The 12,579-nt window shown below is 37.2% G+C and overlaps 1 pseudogene; it reads left to right on the top strand.

Annotated features, from left to right (window-relative positions):
- The first annotated feature begins 464 nt into the window (after positions 1-464).
- Positions 465-632, top strand: LOC115801751 (U2 spliceosomal RNA; annotated as a pseudogene).
- The last annotated feature ends 11,947 nt before the right edge of the window (positions 633-12,579 follow it).

Here is a 12,579-nt window from a genome sequence, read left to right as displayed (position 1 = left end):
AATAAAATGACATACATAACTACCTGTTCCTCCAGCTAAAATAAATTGGCATAGTGGTATTTTAAAAATCCTTTTCGTAGACTATTGTAAAGTGAATTTCAGCCTACTCTTCTTAGTCATTTTTCATATCCCAATTTCTATTTTCAGGGTTAATTAATCTGTAGACAGCTGAGGCAAGGAAAAGGAGTGGTTGATATAGCAAGTTTTCCTGTATTACTGTATTCTGTATATGTCCAAGTATGAAAGAATACAATTTAATACAAATCTTTAATTTGCTATTTTAAGGAGCTGATGTTTTCTATAATTGGTTTTTTCCCTCCTTCCTGGTAACGTTCCATTTTAAATATCCATTTCCTTATTCTTAACTAAGGCTGAATTATATTGGAACTTCTGTAGTAGTACTTGTGACATCTGTTTGAATACAAGTATATTCATTATAGTCATGGCAATTAAAATGAATATCAATCGCTTCTCGGCCTTTTGGCTAAGATCAAGTGTAAAATGAATATCAGATGGGTGTGTAATAGCTATGTACTTAAAATGTTATTCTTTGTTTTAAGAGCCTTACCCTCAAGAGTTCATTTGGGGCTCTATAGTTGCTAATGATACTTATGATAAAGAGTTGATTTTACATGTATATGGACCTCATTTTTATTTTGATAAATCTTTAGTTGTACCACACCATTAGCTAACAAATGTAGATTTACTCATTAATGGTTTCTCACAACTTTTACAAGGATAGTAATATATGACTTACAATATTATCACTTTTTAAAAAATTTATTTATTTATTCATTTCTTTGGCTGTGTTGGATCTTCGTTGCTGCGCGTGGGCTTTCTCTAGTTGCAGTGAGCAGGGGCTACTCTTGGTTGCGGTGAGCGTGCTTCTCATTGCGGTGGCTTCTCTTGTTGCAGAGCACAGGCTCTAGACACATGGGCTTCAGTAGTTGTGGCACACGGGCTCAGTAGTTGTGGCTCACGGGCTTAGTTGCTCTGTGGTGCGTGGGATCTTCCCAGACCAGGGTTCAAACCCATGTCCCCTGCATTGACAGGCAGATTCTTAACCACTGTGCCACCAGGAAAGTCCCATCACTTCTTTTTATTACTACAAAATCTTTAAACGGAATCAATTTTAAAGTAATGCTTTTGCCATTCTTTATGGTCATATCCATCCTTGCAGTGTAACTATTAATTCAGTTGTCCTTAATCAACTTTACAAAAGACACAGAATAAAGACAAGGTTATTTGATTTCATCCAATTTGAAAATAAACAAATTAATTCTACCCAAAAGGAAAAAAAAAACAACCCACCATTAATAGCTATCCAAAACCACAAGGATGTTAACATGTTTTATATTTATATCCCCAGAACTGCAAATATACTGATATCTGAACTTAATGAAAGGCAGAAATCTTTAAACAGTGAAATCTACTTCTGAAAATAAATACCTCAAGAAATTAAATTTGATAAATTAGACACCAGGAGAAAGTATATTAGATCCCACTTGAGTCAAGACTTAGTCAACAATCCTAATGCTTTTAAATGGCAAAAATATTGCTCTATATTTGGATAAGACCTATTAGCCTGATTTTAAATGCTTATTTGTGTATTTTAGATGCACTGTTGTCATGTATTTATTTTATAAAACTTTATGCTTTCTAATTAAGCATTTTCTTCTAAAGCATTTATTCCCTACATATATAAATATTTAATTATAGAGATATAAAGTTGGTATGTTTCCTATTTTTCTGACTATATTTAGTGTTGATTTCATTTGTTCTCAGTGTTTTTCATTGTGCCATGTAGTTTTGTTCTCATAAGTCATAGTTTTATTGCTTCTTTTTTGGAAAGAAACAGTATAAATTATCCATCCTTTTGGGTAGTTTACTATTAGATTTTGTATCTATTGAAAAGGAGTTATGTTCACAATTTTTACCTGTTAAGTAAGCTGTGTAAAATTCAATATACTTTAATGATACTGAACTGTGATTTAGTGGCATCCAAAAGACAAGAAAACATGAGTCTGGCATTATAACTTATAACCTATTTTTAGAAAAAAATTCTAAACTTCAGTGAAGCTATCAAAAAAGTGAATTTTCAGCTTGTGATGTGCATTATAAGAAACTATGATGTTTAACTCTTGAAACAACATAGATAAAACATTGCTCAACTGCAGCTAAAGACTGGCATTTTCCGTGAATGAGTTTCATTGTGACTAGTCAGTATGTTAATCAAAAGATTAATCATTTATCTACTTAATTATTATGTTAAATAATTGTAATGAAATTGGAGGATACAATTAAATGGGACAAGCAATGAAGATAGTAATAACTAAAAGGTAAAAGCAGAAAATTAAATCTAGCAATATTCTACACCCAGGCAACTGGCATCTTCATAGAGGACCCTGTAGTTAAAAGGGACAGAATGGTCACAGGGGAGAGTAGAGATTATTTCAGCAGTGTGGGTAGGAGTTGATCAAAGTCTCAGCTGGAATAATGGATGAGATAATCAATCCATATATATGTATTGTTTCTTGTGTATCAGGAATTGTGATATGTAGGCTGAGGTGTGAAGGATTCATTTCAGTTAACTAAGAAAAAAATGGCAGTGGGACATCTAGGTTTGAGATGTGAGAATGTGCAGTAATTCTGAGATGCAGGTCAAGGAACACAGGACTTTGAAGGAAATGAGAGAGGTCAGAGTGGCTGCAGCAGAGACCGTGAAGGTGAGAGAGAGGAAAGCAGACTTGAGGAGAGCAGTCCAGAGTCTCTGAGTGATGGTAAGGGTTTCACTCCAAGGGCAAAGGAAGTGGTTGTAAGTAAGGGTATTCTGGCTGTGATGAGGAGGATAGAATCCAGGAAGGGCAGAGTTTGTATGATGGACCATCTGGTACAATGTCACAGGAGTGCAGAGGAGACTGGATGACCTGTATGTTCACTGGGAATTAGGAGGAAAGCCGGTTTTAAGTTTAGATAGTAGAATGAACAGGATCTGTGATTGCGTATATGTAGAGTAACTTTAGGGGAAGGGAAAATGCAGTCTTCCCATGTACCCAGGGGTAAAGGTAAAATGGATGACTATGAACAGTTGTAAAGCCTTCACAAGATGACTCAAAGAGGTCATGGGAGGTGCAAGAAAAGAACAGAAGGAAAGAAAATACTAACTTGAAAAAGTAATTTAAGGAGTGGATGCTGCTAATTAAAGGGACTCAAAAGTAATGATCAGAGCAGTAGGAAGAGAATCAAATTAGAAAAGCCTTATAATGGGGAAGCTAAGGGAAATGTGTGTTTAACAATCAACAGGTAAAAAACAAAAACAGGAAAACTGAGATGTGGTCAATGGTGAGACATCAAAGAAGGAAGTCAGCCCCTGGCTTTGGCTGTTGCGAGGCCACTGGAGTTTCACGTCTGTGGGGTCTGCTGGGTGGAGCCACTGAAGAATGAATGGCAAAAGGAAACAAGTGAAGGTTTTCAAAAAGTTCCATGGTAAAGGGATGGCTATATAGAGAATTGCTGCTTAACCGGAAGGCGGAGCCCAAGTGAGGGTTTGGGGATTTTAAGGATGAGGGAGTTATGAGTAAGTTTATAAATGTAGGAGGCAGTGAAGAGGATGAAGCTACAGGTATAAGGCAGATAAGGAACGTAAGAAGTCCCACGAGAGAAAAAAGAGTATGGAATTTGCCTTGGCAAAGAATGAACACCTGCTCTGAGAAAGGAGGTAAAGAAAAAGGTAGAGATTTCCATTAAATTCTATTGACCAATACCATCCTTGACATTTTATCTCATTTAACTGTCAAAGTTATGCAAAGTAGATTTTATTATCTCCATTTTGCAAACACAGGGCTCAAAGAGGTGAATAAACTCACTGAACATCACTACAGCGGGCAAGCTGGGGTTCAAATGCAAATCTGTCCTACTATAAACCTTTTTTTCTGACACATTAAGAAAGTGTGAACATGTAGAGAGGTCAGTGTGCTGCCACCAAAGTGAGGGTAGAACTAAGCCCAGCAGTATCTGTACCCACCCCATCTCTTCAACCACCATGAAAGAACATTTTCCCTCCTGGCATTTACTTTTTCTGTCTATGATTAGAAATACTCTTTGTCAAGTGGCCTTGGGTCAAATCCAATATTTTGATTAATAAATTAATCTTAAGGTCAGATTTATTGAGGATAGCTTGTCTGACTTCTACTAAAAGTGTACTCATTTCAAGTTGCCAGCATTTTGAGCTTTAAGGTGAGACTTTGAAGAACATGGACCTTCTATAGCATGATAAAGATTGTTTTTAATGCTGCCGTTTTATTTTGTGAGTGCCTGTGTGTGTGTGTAGCTTCATTTTTTAATGACTAAAATAGAAATAAATGAGAACTTTGAAGTAATTCTATATCACTCTGTAGAATTTGAAAATTGTCTCTTCGTGTGCTTAAATCAAACTTTTTTGGTTGTACATAATCTTTATAATTATACATTTTAATGACATCATAAAGTGAGGATAAACCTACTTTGTCAGATTTGATAAATTATGTTTTTATTAATCATTTTTAATGGAAGTATAGTTAATGTACAGTGTATTAGTTTCAGTTTTATAGCAAAGTGAGTCAGTTATATATACTTACATATATATTCATTCATATATATATATTCTTCTTCAGATTCTTTTCCATTATAGGTTATTATAAGATATTGAATATAGTTCCCTGTGCTGTACAGTAGGTTCTTGTTGGTTATCTATTTTATATATAATACTGTGTCTCTGTTAATCCCAAACTCCTAATTTACCTTTTCCACCCCCCACACTATCCCTTTTGGTAACCATAAGTTTGTTTTCTATGTCTGTGAGTCTATTTCTGTTTTGTAAATAAGTTCATTTATATCATTTTTTAAGATTGTACATATAAGTGATATGATGATATTTGTCTTTCTCTATCTGACTTACCTTAATATGATAATCTCTAGGTCCATCCATGTTGCTGCACATGGCATTATTTCGTTGTTTTCTGTGGCTGAATAATTTTCCATTGTGTATATATACCACATCCTCTTTATTCATTCATTTGTTGATGCACACTTAGGTTGCTTCCATGCCTTGGCTATTGTAAATAGTGATGCTTTGGGGTGCATGTATCTTTTTTTTTTTTTTTGCGGTACGCGGGCCTCTCACTGCTGTAGCCTCTCCCGTTGCGGAGCACAGGCTCCGGACACGCAGGCTCAGTGGCCATGGCTCACGGGCCCAGCCACTCCACGGCATGTGGGATCTTCCCGGACCGGGGCACGAACCCATGTCCCCTGCATCGGCAGGCGGACTCTCAACCACTGCGCCACCAGAGAAGCTCGATGTATCTTTTTTAATTAGAGTTTTCTCTGGACATATGCCCAGGAATGGGATTGCAGGATCATATGGTAACTCTCTTTTTGGTTTTTTAAGGAACAGTATGGATACTGTTCATAGTTGCTGCACCACTTTACATTCCCAGCAACAATGTAGGAGGGTTCCTTTCTCTCCATGTCTTCTCCAGCATTTATTATTTGTAGACTTTTTAATCATGGCCGTTCTGACTGGTGTGAGGTGATACCTCATTGTAGTTCTGATTTGCATTTCTCTAATAATTCGTGATGTTGAGCATCTTTTCATGTGCCTGTTGGCCATCTGTATGTCTTCTTTGGAGAAATGTCTAATTAGGTCTTCTGCTCATTTTTTGATTGGGTTGTTCGTTTTTTTGATATTAATCTGTATGAGCTGTTTGTATATTTTGGAAATTTATCCCTTGTTGGTAGCATTGTTAGCAAATATTTTCTCCCATTCTGTAGGTTGTCATTTCATTTTGTTTCTGGTTTCCTTTGCTGTGCAAAAGCTTTTGAGTTTAATTAGGTCTTATTTGTTTATTTTTGTTTTTATTTCCATCACTCTAGGAGACGGATCCAAAAAAATATTGCTGTGATTTATGTCAAAGTGTGTTCTGCCTACGTTTTCCTCTAGGAGTTTTATAGTATCCAGTCTTAAATTTAGGTCTTTAATCCATTTTGTGTTTATTTTTGTATATGGTGTTAGAGAATGTTCTAATTTCAATCTTTTACATGTAGCTGTCCCATTTTCCTAGCACCACTTGTTAAAGAGATTGTCTTTTCTCCATTGTATATCCTTGCCTCCTTTGTCGTAGATTAACTGACCATAGGCGCGTGGGTTTATTTCTGGGCTTTCTATCCTATTCCATTGATCTATATGTATTTTTTTGTGTCAGTAGTATACTGTAGCTTTGTAGTATTGTCTGAAGTCAGCAAGCCTGACTCCTCCAGCTCCATTCAAAATAGCTTAAACAGGATATTGAAAGAAAAGAGAGTTTTACTATAAAAATATCTTGGAAATATCTAGAGTATTATTGAGAAATTGCTCAGTTATTTATTCAGCAACATTTATTGAATACAAAATACTCTGCTGGATGCTATGAGAATACAAGGAAGGCAAAGATGATGCTTTTTAAATAACATTTGCCTCAGCTTTACTCTAAGTCCTTTCAACTAATAGAATCAGCCCATCCAGATTATCTGGCATAACCACTCTTACTTAAAGTCAATTGATAATAGACTTTAATGATATCTATAAAATACCTACATGGCAACACCTAGGCTAGTGTTTGGTTTAATGACTGGGAACCTAAGCCTAGCTAAGTTGATACATAAAATTGACCAGTAAACATTATTTTTTAAATGGACAACTGAGAAATTCTAGAGTAGCAGTGATTTATTCCCTCAGTTGTGCAATGTGTATCTCTCTATGGAATCAGACAGGTGAGACCAGCATGTTAGAGGTGTTGAGGGATATTTTATTCTCATATCTCTCCATTTCTGATGAGGGCACATTTGAGCCTGGTGTCAAGTTGCCAAATGAAATATCATTTTATATGGTTACAGCAATAACAATTTGAATGAATCAAGTAGATCAGCTTTAGTCAGGAAGATAAGTCAAACAAAAGATTTTCCTGTTCTCTGTGTTGCTTCAGAAAAAACCTGTAGACACCTGTATTTCACATTTTAACCAAATTGGCATATGTCCACCAGGGATATGGCATTATTAACTCATCATCCACTCAGAGTTCTGCCTAGAGTCAAGCATCTCCATAGATCCAAATAAGAACACTCTATATCCATAACCTTAGAAAAGCTGCAAAATATTTCTGTCACCCCATCAACATTATTTTGCAGTTTTGTTGTTGTTTACTCATAATTGAATCAAATCCCATTGCCGTGGAAAGTAAAGGAAATGTTAAAGAAGTTCAAAGAAATAAAGTTAAAAGAACTCATCTTTATGCATTTCTATGTAGAATTGCATATGGACGAAATAATAGATACATTTTATTTTGAAGACTGTATGTTTGGTAGGTTGTTATTTTCCCATCAGGGAGTGACAAAACTTCTCTAAAATACTAAGTCACCCAAATAGCAGCTGGATTCTAATTACCCTGTTGTGTTTGCTTACTATTTGCCACAACCAGCAACTGGTAGTTTTTATGACAGTGAATAATGTTGCAGAGTGATAGTTTACTAGGAATGCCACAGCCACTTTGACATTCACCTCATATTTTAAATTCTCTTGAAGAAATGAAGACTCTTTCTTTCTCTTGGTATTGGATCTGGAGTTCAGGCTAAATATATTGTTACCTATATAGTTGGATAAATAATACTTAAAAATAATTATCTCCAAATTAGGTAATGATATAAATGGAGGGGAAATGGCATTAGTATTAAACATTTACCATGGGCATTTACATATATTGGCTCATTCAGTCCACCTCCAAAACTTTGCAGGTTATATATCACAGTTTCCATTTCATAACTGAAGGAACAACTTCAGAGGGGTTAATTAACTCACCACAGGAAAAACGGTAAATATTGTGATAAGCGTCCAAACCAAGATTAAACTCTAGGCTTATGTGCCTCTAGAACTCCTGTATTTTCTAACAAAATATTTAAAAAAATAAAAAGGAGGAAGGGGAGGAAAGAAGAAATGGTAGGGGAGAGGCAGAGAGATGGGAGAGAGAGAGAAGGAAAGGAAGAGAGAAGGAAAAAGAGGGAGCGAGAGAGAGAAGGAAAGATAAAAATAAAATGGGGAGATTATGTACTGAAGATGGCGGAGTAGAAGGACATGCGCTCACTCCCTCTTGCGAGAGCACCAGAACCACAGCTAGCTGCTGAACAGTCATCAACAGAAAGACACTGGAACTCACCAAAAAAGATACCCCACATCCAAAGACAAAGGAGAAGCCACAGTGGGATGGTAGGAGGGGCACAATCACAATAAAATCAAATCCCATAACCACTGAGTGGGCGACTCACAAACTGGAGAACAATTATACCACGAGAGTCCACCCACTGGAGTGAAGATTCTGAGCCCCATGTCACGCTTCCCAACTTGGGGGTCTGGCAACAAGAGGAGGGATCCCCAGAGAACTGGACTTTGAAGGCCAGCAGGATTTGATTGCAGGACTTCAACAGGACTGGGGGGAAACAGAGACTCCAGGCTTGGAGAGCACACACAAAGTAGTGTGCACACCAGGCCCCTGGGGGGAAAGGATCAGTGACCTCACAGGACACTGAACCAGACATACCTGTTAGTTTTTGAGGGTCTCCTGCAGAGGCAGAGGGCGGCAGTGGCTCACCGAGGGGAAAAGGACACTGATAGCAGAAGTTCTGGGAAGTACTCATTTGATGAGATCGCTCCCAGAGTCCGCTATTAGCTCCACCAAAGAACCTGTAGGCTCCAGTGCTGGGTCACCTAAGGCCAAACAACCAACAGGGAGGGAACCCAGCCCCACCCATCAGCAGACAAGCAGATTAAAGTTTTACTGCCCACCAGAGCAACACCCATGTCTACCCACCACCAGTCCCTCCCATCAGGAAGCTTGCACGAGCCTCTTAGATAGCCTCATCCACCAGAAAGCAGACAGCAGAAACAAGAAGAACTACAATCCTGCAGCCTGCAGAACGAAAACCACGATCACAGAAAGAGAGACAAAAGGAAAAGGCAGAGGACTATGTCCCAGATGAAGGAACAAGATAAAACCCCAGAAAAACAAGTAAATGAAGTGGAGATAGGCAACCTTCCAGGAAAAGAATTCAGAATAATGATAGTGAAGATGATCCAGGACCTTGGAAAAAGAATGGAGGCAAAGATCGAGAAGATGAAAGAAATGTTTAACAAAGACCTAGAAAAATTAAAGAACAAACACCTAGAAGAATTAAAGAACAAACAGAGATAAACAATACAATAACTGAAATGAAAAATACACTAGAAGGAATCAATAGCAGAATAACTGAGGCAGAAGAACACATAAGTGACCTGGAAGACAGAATGGTGGAAATCACTGCCATGGAACAGAATAAATGAAAAGAAATAAAGACTGCCTAAGAGACCTCTGGGATGACGTTAAACACACCAGCATTCACATTATAGGGGTCCCAGAAGGAGGAGAAGAGAAAGAGAAAGGACCCGAGAAAATATTTGAAGAGATTATAGTCAAAAACTTCCCTCACGTGGGAAAGGAGATAGCCACCCAAGTCCAGGAAGGGCAGAGAGTCCCAGGTAGGATAAACTCAAGGAGAAACATGCCAAGATACATAGTAATCAAATTGACAAAAATTAAAGACAAGGAAAAATTATTAAAAGCAACAAGAGAAAAGCGACAAATAACATACAAGGGAACTCCCGTAAGGTTAACAGCTGATTTCTCAGCAGAAATTCTGCAAGCCAGAAGGGAGTGGTACAATATATTTAAAGTAATGAAAGGGAAGAACCTACAACGAAGATTACTCTTCCTGGCAAGGATCTCATTCAGATTCAGTGGAGAAATCAAAAGCTTTACAGACAAGCAAAAGCTAAGAGAATTCAGCACCACTAAAACAGCTCTACAGTAAATGCTAAAGGAACTTCTCTAAGTGGGAAACACAAGAGAAGAAAAGGACCTACAAAAACAAACCCAGAGCAATTAAGAAAATGGTAATAGGAACATACATGTCAATAATTACCTTAAATGGGAATGGATTAAATGCTCCAACCAAAAGACACAGACTGGCTGAATGGTTACAAAAACAAGATCCATCTATATGCTGTCTACAAGAGACCCACTTCAGACCTAGGGACACATAACAGACTGAAAATGAGGGGATGGAAAAAGATATTCCATGCAAATGTAAATCAAAAGAAAGCTGGAATAGCAATGCTCATATCAGATAAAATAGACTTTAAAATCAAGAATGTTATAAGAGACAAGGAAGGACACTACATAATGATCAAGGGCTCAATCCAAGATGATATAACAATTATAAATGTATATGCACCCAACATAGGAGCACCTCAATACATAAGGCAAAGGCTAACAGCTATTAAAGGGGAAATGGAAGTAGCACAATAATAGTAGGGGACTTTAACACCTCACTTACACCAATGGACAGATCATGAAGACAGAAAATCAATAAGGAAACACAGGCTTTAAATGACACAATAGACCAGATAGATTTAATTGATATTTATAGGACATTCCATCTGAAAACAGCAGATTACACTTTCTTCTCAAGTGCACATGGAACATTCTCCAGGATAGATCACATCTTGGGTCACAAATTAGGCCTTGGTAAATTTAAGAAAATTGAAATCATATCAAGCACCTTTATGACCATAACGAGATTAGAAATACTTCTATGAGATTAGAGATTAGAAATAAATTAGCTATGAGATTAGAAATAAATTACAGGAAAAAAAAGTAAAAAACACAAACACATGGAGGCTAAACAATACATTACTAAATGACTAAGAGATCACTGAAGAAATCAAAGAGGAAGTTAAAAAATACCTAGGCACAAATGGCAACGAAAACATGATGAGCCAAAACCTATGGGATGCAGCAAAAGCAGTTCTAAGCGGGGAGTTTATAGCAATACATTCCTACCTCAGAAAACAAGAAAAATTTCAAATAAACAATCTAACCTTACACCTAAAGGAACTAGAGAAAGAAAAACAAAAAAATCCCCAAAGTTAGTAGAAGGAAAGAAACCATAAGGATCAGAGCAGAAATATATGAAATAGAAACAAAGAAAACAGTAGCAAAGATCAATCTAACTAAAAGCTGGTTCTTTGAGAAGATAAACAAAATTGATAAACCTTTAGCCAGATTCATCAAGAAAAAGAGGGAGAGGACTCAAATCAATACAATTCGAAATGAAAAACGAGAAGTTACAACAGACACCACAGAAATACAAAGCATCCTGAGACTACTACAAGCAACTCAATGCCAATAAAATGGACAATCTGTAAGAAACGAACGAATTCTTAGGTATAACCCTCCAAGACTGAACCAGGAAGAAATAGAAAATATGAACAGACCAATCACAAGTAATGAAATTGAAACTGTGATTAAAAATCTTCCAACAGGGTTTCCCTGGTGGCGCAGTGGTTGACAGTCTGCCTGCCGATGCAGGGGACGCGGGTTCGTGTCCCGGTCCAGGAAGATCCCACATGCCACGGAGCGGCTGGGCCCGTGAGCCATGGCCACTGAGCCTGTGCGTCCAGGGCCTGTGCTACACAATGGGAGAGGGCACAGCAGTGATAAGCCTGCGTATCGCAAAAAAAAAAAAAATCTTCCAACAAACAGAAGTCCAGGACCAGATAGCTTCACAGGTGAATTCTATCAAACATTTGCAGAAGAGCTAACACCCATCCTTCACAAAAAATTGCAGAGGAAGGAACACTCCCAAATTCTTTCTACAAGGCCACCATCACCCTGATACCAAAACCAGACAAAGATACTACAAAAAAAGGAAATTACAGACCAACATTACTGATGAATATAGATGCAAAAATCCTCAGCAAAATACTAGCAAACAGAATCCAACAACACATTAAAAGGATCATACACTATGATCAAGTGGGATTTATCCCAGTGATGCAAGGATTCTTCAATATAGGCAAATCAATCAATGTGATACACCATATTAACAAATTGAAGAATAAAAACCTATGATCATAGATGTAGAAAAAGCTTTTGACAAAATTCAACACCCATTTATGATAAAAACTCTCCAGAAAGTGGGCATAGAGGGAACCTACCTCAACATAATAAAGGCTGTATATGACAAACTCACAACAAACATCATTCTCAAATGTGAAAAACTAAAAGCATTTCCTCTAAGATCATGAACAAGACAAGGATGTCCATTCTAGCCACTGTTGTTCAACATAGTTTTGGAAATCCTAGCCACGGTAATCAGAGAAGAAAAAGAAATAAAAGGAATAGAAATTGTAAAAGAAGTAAAACTGTCACTGTTTGCAGATGACATGATACTATACATAGAGAATCCTAAAGATGCCACCAGAAAACTACTAGAGCTAATCAATGAATTTGGTAACATAGCAGGTTACAAAATTAATGCACAGAAATCTCTTGTGTTCCTATACACTAACAACGAAAGATCAGAAAGAGAAATTAAGGAAACAATCCCATTCACCACTGCAACAAAAAGAAAAAAATACCTAGGAATAAAGCTACCTGAGGAGGTAAAAGACCTGGACTCAGAAAGCTATAAGATACT

The sequence above is a fragment of the Delphinapterus leucas genome, chromosome 9 (genome assembly GCF_059928025.1).
Source record: "Delphinapterus leucas isolate spDelLeu-1000000601 "Yukka" chromosome 9, BTC_Dleu_Yukka2, whole genome shotgun sequence".
Lineage (NCBI taxonomy): Eukaryota > Metazoa > Chordata > Mammalia > Artiodactyla > Monodontidae > Delphinapterus > Delphinapterus leucas.
This window is presented reverse-complemented; position numbering and strand designations above follow the sequence as displayed.